Raw genomic sequence first — 13946 nt, 5'->3', positions numbered from 1 at the left:
AAAGCCCGTTCTGACACATGTGGTGAAAGCTGGTATATTCCATTCAAATTTGGTTTTGGTCTTCCATCTGGATTCCGACGTGGTTTTGTAGCTGTAGTCAGCTTGTTTTACACAGCAGTCTGTACAAGGCAAAAGTCTTCATGAAATTGACATGTGCACAGAAAGCTATGATTTTCTTTTCAAGCAGTGATTTTTGAAATGTTGTAGCAACATTTCAGCATTTCCCGTGTAGCTGAAGGAAAGCATTTGTTGATTTTCTCAGGTTTGGCTGGCACAGCCTCTCATTCAGGAATAAGGCTCTTTTCTGATGGAGCACAATGTAAATATGGCTGGGCATGACCGGGTCTTTTTGATAAAAGCAGTTTGATGAAAACAGGGAAAAATAGTATCAGAGCGGCATCATTTTTAAGGTGAAATATTCCCTTTTTTAAGGGGAATTTTTGGCTTGCAGCAAATCAGCGCTGCTTTTTCACTCCATTTCTTTGAGACAAACAAGAACACACTCTAGTAGCCTTTCTCTGGGTGCTTCCTGTTCCATCTTGCCCAATGGCGCTTGGCAAAACAGTGCAGCTCTCCTTTTGTTGCTGCAAAACATAGTTTTGGTGTGAGGTAATGGTGCTCACAGGAGCCAGCGCAGCCATTTTGCAGCTTGGTGATGTGGGGTAAGTACTGCTGAGTGGGTAAATATATCCCACACTATGGAGAAAATGGGGGTGTTCTTTATCCCCTAATGAGGCAAAATGGAGGCAGGAAAGCACAGGGATGCCAGTTATGCATCTAGCCCTATTGAGGGTTGCGCTGAAGCAGCTTCACTACCCCACACATATGACTCAAGAGTCTTGCTACTACAATTGTAGAAGATTGGTTTTCACCAAATCTGTTAGAACATGTGGCACAGTCTATTGTGAATTGCATTGTGTGCCAAAGTGGTACTGCTGGGTACAATTTTCAAACAGTGATAGGAGCAATCCCTAGACCCAATGGCCCATTTCAGCATCTATATATAGATTATGTAGAGATGCTGCAGACATGCAACAGCAATAAGTATATACCGGTCCTGGTATGTCCCTTTTCCAGCTCAATGAAGGCAGGTCCATGTACATACTCTGATGCCACATGCGCCGCCAAGTTCCTTGTGCGCAAGGTATTCACAAGATGGGGTGTGTGCGAGATCTTGTGGTCTGACAATAAATTTTGTAAATGAATTACTTGAACAGGTCACTCTTTCATTAGGGATAAAGCACAAGTTCTCTTCTGCCTATCACCCACAGGTGAATGGGGTTGTGAATGTTTAAATGGACTTCTTAAAGATAGGATTGGACAAATTAAGATCACTTTAAAGAAGGGGTTGTATGCACTGCAAAATCAGCCTGGTCAACATCTACCTCTTCATGAGTTAGTGACTGGACGCCGAATTGAGAACACCTGCATGATTATTTTGCAGCTAGGACTGCTATTGTTTCTTATATTTCTTAACAGATCAAGAACTGGAGGGGGCGGTCAAAGAGGATTGAAAATGAAAACCAGCCAACTGATCCAGACTGCCTATTAAAACAACCCATTTTATATCCAGGGGACCAGGCGTTGTTGCGAAAATGTGTCCACACTTGGAACAAACCCTACGTGGTGGAAGAAGTTACCCCCACAGCTGTTAAACTACAAGGAAGGCAAGCCTGGCTGCATCTGCACGACATCAAACCATACAAAGGAGAAACTTCGACCCCTCCTGCATCTACTGACAGTGAAGCAAGAGAAAAAGTTCTGCGCATGAAGAGAATACCAGCAACCAAGAGCAAAGAAAAGGAGTCTATGGAATAACAAAACACCTTTTTGAAATAAAGATCCACATTTCTTAAATCTGATAAGGAATTAATAAACTTGCAGCTATCCTGGAACTTTTTTAGATAGGTACAAGGAACAATGTGTTGAAGTACCGGAGCCGAAAGACAAGGAGCACACTGCATCTCCTATGCTATCCATCATAATAACATTATACACATTATTGTATGCTGTTTACACCTACATATTGCAGTCTTACTCAGCATTGATAAGATGACGTGTGGACATTATAACATTTCTCTGAAATCCTAAAAACAATCATATTATTTTCAGAATCATAGTGGCATTTATTTTATAGTTTTTGATATAAACGTGTGATTGATAAAAAATGACAAAATTACATGGTGAATTGAAAACTAGATGTGAAGGTATCAGAATATAAGAAATGCATTGCCATCAAGAGAATCAGAGAGTTTTTCTGGACTTGTAATTGTGATGTAATTTTGAATTATGATTTGTCTATTCTTTCCGATTATTATTATATGGCATTCAGACACATAATAATTATAAAGCAGATACAGTGGGTGAGAATGAGACTTTCATTATTGTCCCTAACAAAAGCAGGAGCAGCATCTTTCCTGATTTTACTAAACAAATTGTTTGACTTAAAGGTAATGCAGGGGAAAACCATCAAGATATAAATACATATCTTGACAATTTGGCTAATGTAAAGAATAACATGTGTCACCAGCACATTAAGGAGGTGGGAGAGAGAACGTAAAATGAAAACTGCTATGTATGTTCTCTCATCCCCTATGTCATGAATGCAGCCAGAACATTTATTGCAAAAGAAATGCCTGCACATAATGCAAAGTGCCTTAGTCATCTAGCAGTGTGGACAGCCAGAGGGCAATTTGAAGGAAAATGGACAACCCTACAGTGGCGATCAAGAGGAACATTTCCATAGGAAGATACGTATGTGAAAACACAAAGGATGAAAAAAGGGATGGGTTGGACAAGCAAAAACATATGTATCCATTCCAGATTGGCGAACGAATAAAGGTTGTCAAACTGAAGAGGATGGAATGTTCAGATATAGTAGAAAGATCAGGAGTACCAGGATGCTGGGAGAGGCCCCAGCTATTGGTGTATGGACAAGTTGCCACCAGTACAGGATGGAAAGAAGGAATGCTATCCTGCCCTGCACACTTATTGAAGAAGGAATCAGTAAGTGTAGTGAAAATAGTAAATGACATGTGTTTAGAGTCATGGGCCAAGTACTCTAAGCTACTAAATTGGGGTCGACAATGAAGCAGGACCAGTATCATAATACCAGTAAAAAATGTGACAACATGTTTTAGGAATGAAGGCCTGGTTCTGGTTGGAGAAAATAAAGGACTTCAGACTGCAGTCAATTGAAATGGCTGCATATTACCAGATGGGTGCTGCTGCAAACGATTAACGCAGCAATAAAAAGACGTAATGAAATTAGAGAAGAAATGAGGGCCATCAGGCCTATGATCCTCCAGAATAGGTATGTCTTGGACTTAATCACAGCAATGGAAGGAGATCTGTATGCCAAAGTCGTGCCTTCTCGCTAAACCTGTATGCCTTCCCGTGATGGAGAAAATGGAACCCTGAAACAAAATACACCAATGAATAGGTTCAAGGGTACTCATACACGAAGGGCTCCCACAATTGGTTTGAAAAAATGACCCTTCGAAATTGTTATCATAGAGAAAGATCTCTAGAGGACTTTTTATGTTGTAATTGCATGAGTCAAAAACACAACAACACAATTTACAGAGAGAGAATAGACATCATCAATGGTTTGTTGGACCATAACAGAACATAAACGAAAATGCTTTAAAACACCAGAAAATTCTAGAAAATTCTTTCGAAACCTGAAATCGGTAAATGTCTTTGATAATTCTGAGCAGCCCTGCACCAAAGCCAAAAAGGTTGGCCAAGCTGTAACCCAAACCGCTGGTTGCCAAGCCAGTCGACCAACTGAAGCTGACTCAATTGAAGACACTTCTCCAAACAAATTAATGAACTTGTCCACATATGATGACGATGAAGGCTTAGACCTTAGCCAGAGAACCTGTGAAGATGAAAACTCTGAACTTCCTGGAAAAACCACATGCCTGGAGTTGGTGACTCTCCCTAGTGATGTCCCGTCCATCCCGCAAGTGTCTGGCAGAACTTGCCTTTTGGTGCTGCCCCCGGATTGTCCCAAGACGACTAAAAACGCAATTCAAGATGCAAGCTTCCAAACTATGGACTCCAAATGGAAGCGTATGGCGGCAATTAACCACTTAAATTCCATCTCAATTGGCCCTAGTGCAATGTGATCGGCCTGCAATGGACTAGAACAGACGTTCCCTTCTGTGAGTGTTGAAAAGAACATGCCTGACTTCTTACATGGTAAACAAAATCAGTTGTTGACCGTCAACAAAAAGAAGGGTCCAGACAATGGTCGAAATAAATGGTGCCGGGCTCCCCTCACGAATAAAATACTTAAACCTCAATGCAAAATAGCAAAATACCATCTTGTTCTGGAACAAATTTTAACATCCAAAGATGGTTTGACTCTGAACCGAAACAACATCCTGCGACTATTACATCAAGTCCCGAGATTGAGATCAATTGAGTCTAGCGGCACACAAACCGTTAAATTTATGGATGAACTCCACAACAACAGAGCTCGCCTCCATATAGAATCTAGATTAATTTGCGATCTTTTATTAAATGCTGTACACTTCCTACTGTCACTAGGTTTCAATATGCATGAAGAATTCTCCGATCCCAAGGAAAACCGACTGCAGCAGGGCGTAAACCATATAAACCAAAGGACCAGAGACAATCTGGTTAAAAACGACCTTGAAAAAAAGATTATAGTACAGCAAATTCCTGGTGAGGTGGCTGACAATGCAGACGGCAGCATACGCCTTGGAGTGTGTGAAAATGTTGATAGCCCAAGAGAAGTAATTCCGGGAGAGAACATCAAAATCACCTTTGCATGTAAACCAAATCACAAGGGCGAAATCAACGATGCTAGTGCAAGTACTAATGATACAGTTATGCCAACAAATTGTAACTGGCTAGCTGGTGTATTGGGATGTCAAACAAGCTAATGTCAGCTAGGGCATGAAGGCCATAACCTCAACATCGTATCTTGGAATCCTAGAGGTTTCAGTCACTTGTTCAAAGAATCCCTGAGTTGGACTGACGGTACTACTTTCATTTGCTTACAAGAAACTTGGATGGCCAGCTGTCTCATCTCTGAGGACTTTGATCTGGCTATGAATCCAGCTATAACTAGACAAAAAGGTCGACCCTCTGCCGGTTTATTAACTCTAATTAGGAAAAACTCATGCTTGAAAATCTTGAGCTCAACTAATGACACCGCCTGTATACAGCACACTGTGGTTGAATCAAAATCCCCTGTACCTGAAATAAAAAATCGTTTGTATCTAATTAACGTCTACTGGCATCACAAACTGGCTGGAACAACTAAATTCAAAAATATTGTCTGTGATCTAATTGACGACATCAACATTGCCCAGGAAGTACCCAATATAATACTCTGTGGTGACTTCAACTTGGAGTGCATAAAAAAGACTAAGACCGGCGGTGGAGCTGAAAAACTGAGCATTGGAAGTGAGAAACCTAATGATGATGAATGGAAACACTAAAGGAGACATCCCTGCACAAACAACTTGGAGCTATAAGGAGCTGTCTTCGACCATAGATTATTTCTATTTATCCGAAAACCTGAATAGGCGTTGTCGGGGGGAAATTCTGCCGGGGTTGGCCGGGCCGTCCGCAGACCTCCGGGCAGGGAGGCCCCAACTCCTCCCGTATATCCCAGATGAGATAGAGTATGAGACACACGCAAGAAGCAAGGTGACTCTGCTGTTTATTAGACAAAAACGGCAGGGATGGGTCAAGGAGCGTACGCGTCCGTCCTGACACACACACAATCGTGGGGCTCGCAGGCCCTTTTTACTGTATTATGACGCGCTACTTGCGTCACTTTAGAAAGTTAACAAAAAACCTATCGCCACTCTTAATTGGTTGCTCGAGTGGTAGGGTTAGTATAGCACACGTATAGAGAATAATATTAGTGGATGAAGGTTAGTCAGGTGATATATCTGGGTTGTCCCTACAATTAGATACATGAAAATTGTTACATGAGGACTCCTAATGATTGGCTAATACTACTAGCGTCAGTGATAAGAGCCCCATGTTCTGATTGGTGCGCCCGTGAGCTTCCCAGCCTGGGACCACCGCTGTTCCCAGCTCTCGGTGTACCTGCAGTTTGCAACAATGTTTCGCTATGGGTACGTGCAGACAATGTGAGGATTTATTCATAGCTGGAAGGCTGACCGCTCCCACTGTCGCAAATGTCCATTGAGCCTTTCAAGTTTATCTGCCTGTGTCTCGTAACGAGGGATCCAGACGCCTCTTTTCTCCTGGGCTTGGCATCTCGTCAGGTTCGGCTTGGTCACGTGAGGTGGGACCGTGTTTGAGGCAGAATTCTGCACAATTAATATTGTTTTTCCACTGTGTGTTTGGTTTAATTTGCAGGTGTGACTTTAACGTTGGTGCGCGGAGTGCGAGGTTGCAACATCGTGCCCTTGATGATTTGCTCTTGGAATGTGGGTTTGCAACATTGCGACCTTGGCTGGTTGCTTCGCCGGGCTCATTCTGCAGGATCAGCAACCTGACTCTTGTTTTGTTAATGTCCACGGGAGCTCTTGCTTGCGGCCTACCTAGGCCTAGTGTATAAGTGGGTCCGTCTGGTGCAAAGGTGCTTTAGGTTACAGTACCATATAGTTTCATGACCAGTATCGTGTCTTCATTATATTTCTCATGGTGGCAACTGGTTTTAAGAGAAGCGTGAGCAAGCTTTGTAGATGAGTTCATGACGCGTCTTGCGTTTCTGTATTTTGAAAGCCTATGTAGAAAATAATAAAGATGCATCTCCGTGAGTATGCCTGTCGCCTACGTCATAGCACTGGGTATATTCTTCGTGTAGATTGGTGCGGGAGTGTCCAGTGTATATATTTGCACAGGTGTGCTTAACCGTTGGCTAGGTCGTCATGGCATCTCTAACGACGTGTAGATTTTAGTCTAGTTGGTCTGTGCCGCAGGTGTCGGCATGGCCAGTGCGGGCTGCTGGGCAGGCAGATGGACACATCCGTATGTTCCTGTACCAGGGTATCTGGTCGTCTGGTAAATGGACAAACTCTTCTCGTGGCGGGTGTCTGGGTCGTGACCCTTTAGGCCAAGCGCGAGAGGTGAAGGACGGGAGTCTGGTCTTCCATTCTCCCACTTCAGTCCCCCCTCTGGTCGACTTGTCGACCACAAACATATCCTTTTCGTTATCTCCTCTTACTCGCCATATCTTAGTTATTCCTCCTAGATGTCCATAGTGGTTTACATGATCTTCAAATGACCAATACATATATTCACAGGTTCCTCCAGGAGTACAGTATACCCATTTCCCTATGTAGCTCCTGGGGTTTCTTGGGTTCTCGATCTTCACCGATGGTGGGTCTAGATGGTTAGTGATGATTTGGTTGCGCAACTTCTCCCTCTCCTGTATTATCACACCTGTATGTTGGCCGTCATCTGCTGGCATCAAGGGGTGCATACCCACCATCTCAAGCAACTCGTCAGTGGTACGTGCCTTCCGGGCCTTCCAAAATCTTATTATGATCAGTGTAGCTCCGGCCAAAATAGTACAACCCACTATAATTTTCAGTCCATCTGACAGCCAGGATGGCATCCATGACCATAATAGTGAAAACCAGCTCTTATCCTTGTTTACACCGTTACTTTCATCCATCATTTTGGAGTGCATCTGGGCCAATTGCGAAACTGCTTCTGTCAGTGTACCATTGTCAGCATCGTTGGCAGGAATGAACATGCAGCATGATTGTCCTATCTTTGCACAAACTCCTCCTTCCATGGCTGTTAGAAGGTCCAACACATATCTGTTCTGGAGTGCCACCATCCTTATAGCTCGCAGCTCCTCTTTTATTGCGTTGAATCCATTTACTGTAGAATTCATGGTCATCATTAGTTCCCATCTAGTTATCTGGAGCCATTTTGCGTTTGCGTAAGCCTGCAGTCCCGGATGCATTATTGAGGAGAAGAACATTGCTGCTCTGCTGAATAGTCTGTGTTCTGGCGGTATTGAAGTCAGTGCCGTTTCCGACCTTCCCCATAGGTAATTTCCTGTCAGTGGTTCTCCTTGTCTTTTCCTTCTATTTAGGACAGTATCATTGCTGTTGGTCCTGTTCCCTTGCTCCTCCTGAAGTGGTGCAGATCTCTTCTTTCTCTTGTCCCCTTCATCCATTTTGGGAAAGTTCGCCACATTGACATGCTTCTTTGGTACCACTAGTGATGGTACATTGACGTGCACCATTGTGCACACACCATTCCACAGGGGAGGCAGTGTATGGTATGCCTTTTCTCCACAGGCCCAATAATGGTCCATTATTACTGCTGTTCCTGCTCCCCCCTCAGGTAACTCCATCACACTTGCACAGTTGGTGTTATATCCTACGTCCACCTCTCCTTTATGCTGGTAGCATACCTTGGGCGCAGTCAGCGGTAGTATTGTTATTGGGTCTTCATCCGTTTCTACCCACGTGAGCATTGGTACATACTTGATCCACGTCGTCCAACATCGGTGGTTGTGTGCCTCGATAGTTGAGATAGTTTCTCTTGTTACCATGTTGCCGCCAATCACTCCTATCTCCCAGCTGTTGTCCAGGTACACCTTTCCGGTTATCGTCACCAGCGGCCTCTCCCAACATCCTTGTTTACCCGAAACTTCAGTGGCGTACCAATCACATGGTAGATACTGCAGTGTTACTTTCTTTGTTTCTCCTTTTGCAGGGCCACTTGTTATGTATCTGAATGCTTCAGCGTGTAAACTGCTCTTGTGGTAACTCAAATAGGTCTTGAGGAAGTTGTTTTCATATGGGTACGAGTCTCTTGTTTTCCACGTCATATGCACCACTGTCCCTTGAAATCTTCCTTTCGTTTGGAACAGTGCCAAGTATATTATGCACTGTGCTGTCTTTTCATCTATTTCTGTGGCAACAAATGTTCGTGACGCACTCATGGCGTATGGTATTAACGAGCAAACGTAGCAGCTGTCCTCTGTTGTCTGCTTACCAATGCGGGTCATGTGTTGGTACCATATGTTGTTTGAGACGTGTGCTGAATCTTGTATATAATTATCAATACCTTTATTGTCTGAGTATGTGCTGCGTTTAACTCTATTTTGCTTGTGTGCAATGTTACTACTATCACCTGACATAACACCTGTTGCAGCAGGGGGCGGGGGTGTATTAGGTTTGGGTGCAGCAATAAAATTAATAGCATAGCTGTACTGCCATACAGAGGCAGCCAAGAACCCAGTGATCATCAAAATCCCTATTATTTTTATTACATATGCTAATCTCACCGGCATTTTGCTCTTACCTTGCTGCAGTCCTGGCAGCGTATTCTTGCGACGTTAAAGTTGCCCGCCTGAAAATTCTCAAAATGCTTATTATTAAAGGTTAGTTGTTGGTTTTATTTAAGCTCTCCCTATCAAATAGTCATTCAGTGCCCAGGCGAAGAGCTGTTCCCACGCTACTCTAAGTGATCTATCTCTTAGGACCGGCAAGTATGGGCAGAGGTGGGGCATTGAATATTCTATGGCCAAGAGGAATGCTGTGTAGTAGACACGTACCCTTCTCCTTTTTAGGTACGTTGGCCTTTTTATTTCGTATACAAATTGGTGTGACAATTCTTCTGGGTAGTTATCGTCTGGGAGTACCATCTACGCCTGGGTAGTGAATTTGTTAGTTAGCTATTTTCTCAACAATGCAATAATACGCAGTTCCTGTATGTGCGAGAGAAGAGAAAAAAGAGAACATTCACGTGTTTACATGTGTATTTGTGCAGGCAACGTCCTTTAGTTCAGTTATTTACTATATTTGGGGGTCAATGGGCAGGGGGGGGTGGCGAGAGCTCAGTTGGCGGGAACGTTTTTACTCTTTGAGCGTGTGACCATGGGGTGGGAAGTATGGGGATCACCCCTTTCTTCGTCAGTTATTTCCTCCGGGGAAGCTGGGTAGTGACAGGGTATGGGAACAATTGGGTCGTTGGCTGTAGTAGAACTTCCTTCCGCTGTTGGGGATGTTGTTGCTGTTCTCCCAATGGACCTGTCGTTGGCGCTGGGGCGGGTCTGCAGTTTGTAGATCTTTACATCATGTAGGTGGTTCCAGGCACGCTTGTCCTTTAGCTTTACTGCTCTTGTTGATACTTCCTCTACCAGGTGGGGGCCAGTAAACCTCTTATCGTTCCATTTCCTGTTGAAATTGCGAAGTAGCACGTGGTCACCTTTAGTAAGTTTGCACAAGTTCTCCTTTTCCAATTCTGTGTTGGCGCCTTCTTGTTGATTGCTGGTAGACCCGCCCCGTGTGCGCTCGAGCTGTTGAGACACAAACACAACACTAGTAATCAAAGAAGACACATATTGGTACATTTCATCACCTAACACACTCGCTGCACTTTCGTGATCAGTGAATGCCCTTGACGTTGGCGTTAGGGGAAGGCGCATTTGGCGTCCGGTAACCACCTCGTGAGGGGTGAGGTGGTGGTCGGACCCTGGCCTATTCCTCAATTCAAATAGTGCTAATGGAAGGCAATACAACCAGCTTTTCTTTGTTGTTTGTTGTATTTTTGCAATTGCCTCCTTTAATAGGCCATTCAGGCGTTCACATACACCATTAGCCGGTGGGTGGTATGCACATGCAAATTTATGTTTTATGCTCAGCAAGGATGTGATATGCTGGAACATTTCGTTTGTGAAATGCGGGCCATTGTCTGACCTTAACACCTCGCACACTCCCCACCTGGGAAAGACCTCCCTTACTAGGAATTTGGCTGCTCTAAATGCATCTGGGTGTGAACAGGGCCCTGCTTCAATCCACCTAGAAAATGGGCATACTACTACAATCATATACCTATTACCTTGACATATGTTGATCATATCAACATAGTCAATGTGAAGATGCCGAAAAGGTCCCTCTGGCCGGGGTATAGTACCTCTTATCACTTTTAGGGAATGACCGGCCGTAAACTGTTGACATGTGAGACAATTGCTGATAAAATTCGACACATGAGAATTTAACTCGGGGCAGAACCAATCTTCTCTAATTCGTGCTGCAATTACTTCATTGCCTGTATGGGCTGGGTGATGTAATTGGCTCAGGGCGGTGTTCAAAAGTGCCAACAGTATTACAACTTTTCCAGTGCCACCCTGGCGCCATAGTGCGTCGGTTGGTGACATTGTACATCCTCTTTTTACCCATATTTCTTTTTCGGCCATTGGTGCAGCCGCCTGTAGCTCCATAATCTGCGTGGCTGGGAGATGGGTGTACCCCTCTCTTATCAACATCTCCCTAGCCATTCCCCTCCCTCTCCCTCTCTGTGATTCTGGGGGGCTCCATATCTCACCATAGTATGCAGCATATTTCGCATGTGCGTCTGCTGCTGCATTCCCTTTTGAGACGTGGTCTTCACCATTGGTGTGTGCGGTGCATTTTACTAGGGCTAATTCTTGGGGATCATTTATTACTTCAATTAGTTCAGCCAATAAGAGGGCATGTTGCACTGGAGTGCCATCAGCTCTCCTAAACCCTCTTCTTCTCCATTTTGATAGCCCTGAGTGGACAGTGGATGTAACATATGCACTGTCAGAGTATATGGTTACTCGTTTGTCAAAACTTTCCTTTAATGCCAATATTAGTGCAACCAGTTCCGCGGCTTGAGCGGAGTAATGTTGTGGTAATTGTACACATTTCATAGCCACACACACCGGTGCCTCCATCATTTTTACCACTGCTGCCCCAGTCCTCCGTATCCCATCTCCTTGATCAATAGTTGATGACCCATCAATGAACAAAATCTCACCCCCCTCTAGTGCGTTTTCTTCAACTTTCCTAGTACATGAGTACATTTCAGTTGTTTGGGTACAGTCATGGGCATTATCTCCCTCCTCAATTACTTCTGCTAGGAACCTTGCAGGGTTAACCGTGCTACATCTAACAATTGCTAGTTCAGCTCTAGACAAAATGATCTCGTAACCTGATGCCCTCTGCGTGGTTAGAGTGGACTTAGGTTTATTCAATATTGCAAATAGTGCATGTTCCACAAACAGTGTAGTTGGACACCCCATGGTTATTGCTGATGCTTTTTCCACTGCAAAAGCAGCTGCAGCGAGACCTTGTTCGCAAGGGAAATGACCTAACATCACAGGGTCTAAGTGACCACTGTAAAATGCTACTGGTTTATAGCCCATGCTTGTTTTTTGGGCCAATACTGCTTTCATCACTGCTGAGTCACAATGTGAAAATACAAAAAATCGTCGCTCATAGTCTGGGGATGCCAGTACTGGAGCAGTTGATATCGCATCTTTCAATTCATCAAAAGCCTCCCTCATTTCCATAGTCCACCCCAACTTTTTCTCCCCTTTATTGGCTTCCCTCAAACCCTCAAGCAGGGGTCCTATGTATGAACTGTAATCAAATACCCATGCTCTACAGTAGTTGCACAGCCCCAGGAATTGCTGCAGTTCTCTCACAGTCTGTGGCATTGGAGTGCTTGAAATGGCCTGTGCTCTTTGTGGTGCAATCTTTCTTCCATGTTGGGAAATCAGTTGGCCAATGTAAAGTACCTGTTCCTGGCAGTATTGTATCTTTTCCATGTCTACCTTGTACCCTTTTTCAGCCAATATTGTCAACATCTTTAACGAGTCCTCTCTGCATTTACTTTCGTTTGTACTGCAAATTATTATGTCATCCACATATTGTAACACTGTGCTTTCCACTTCAACGTTACCCAAATCCATCTGTATTACTCTATTGAAAATTGAGGGTGATTCACAATACCCCTGTGGCAATCTGGTATGTTTCCATTTTGTATTTCGATAAGTGAAGCTTGTCAAATCTTGTGAGTCTGGGTGTAATGGTATTGAGAAAAAAGCATTTTTAAGGTCTATCACTGTAAATCGTGATTCCTCCGCTGGAATGCCACACAATATCGTGGCCTGGGTTTGCTGTTACTGGATATTCTGCTTCTACTATATTGTTCAAGGGCCTGAGGTCCTGTATGAAGCGCCAAGACCCCCCTTTAGCCTTGCGCACTGGGTACACAGCCGTGTTACATGGTGACTCTGAGGGGACCAATATGCCATTGTTTATAAGGGCCGTTATGGTTTCATATATACCCTCATCTGCCTCTTTTGACAGTGGGTACTGTTTTACTCTGGGTAGTATGGCACCTTTTTTCAATTTTATCCTTACTCCCCCTATGCTTTTTATGCATCCCACGTCATAAGGGCTAATAGTCCACAATGATTTGGGTACTTTTGACATATCCTCCTTAAAGAAGGGGACTGGGGTGCATGCGGGTGCCTCAAGTGCCATTGCAATTTTCTGTGCTACTTGTTTGTGAGCCACTCTTAGCCATATTTCTACACTCATCATGAACACCATTTCACCTTCCCCCTTTTCTTCTGAGAACAGTTCCTCATCTGACACCTGGGTCAGCCTACATCCTTCTGCTAGTGCTATCACTGCCCTCCATGCTCTCCCTTCTTTATCTTGGGCGTGCACAGCAATATAATCAGCTGTTGCAATAATGCTCTCAATGTCCATTACAACCACCTTTCCTTCTGGTTCATTAACAGGTGTTTCTGGTCGGAAAAGATAGGCTGCTGGCCTCCTCCATATTTTCCCTTCTATCCCTGGCATCCATGCAAATGCCATGTCTGTTCCATACTGGAATAGCTCGCCATCTACTGGCTCCGCCCTAATCGCTGTCTGTCCACAGTATGCTTGCATAATCTGTCGTGCTGCGAGCATGTTAATCCCTGGAGTAGAGCAAATTATGCCGTCCTCTGTAAAGGAGATTGTCATAGTCAACTTGTTCATTATGTCCCTCCCCAGTATATTTACTGGTGAGGCACTATAATACAAAAGTGGGACTGACAGATCATAATCTCCAATAGATAAGGGAACGTTATCAGTAAAGGGAACCAACCCTTTAGCCCCAGAGAATACTTGGGTGTTCATGGCTTCGCCTGACATCTT

The sequence above is a fragment of the Ambystoma mexicanum genome, chromosome 12 (genome assembly GCF_040938575.1).
Source record: "Ambystoma mexicanum isolate Mex_15411 chromosome 12, UKY_AmexF1_1, whole genome shotgun sequence".
Lineage (NCBI taxonomy): Eukaryota > Metazoa > Chordata > Amphibia > Caudata > Ambystomatidae > Ambystoma > Ambystoma mexicanum.
The sequence above is the reverse complement of the archived record's forward strand: the minus strand, read 5'-3'. Positions refer to the sequence as shown.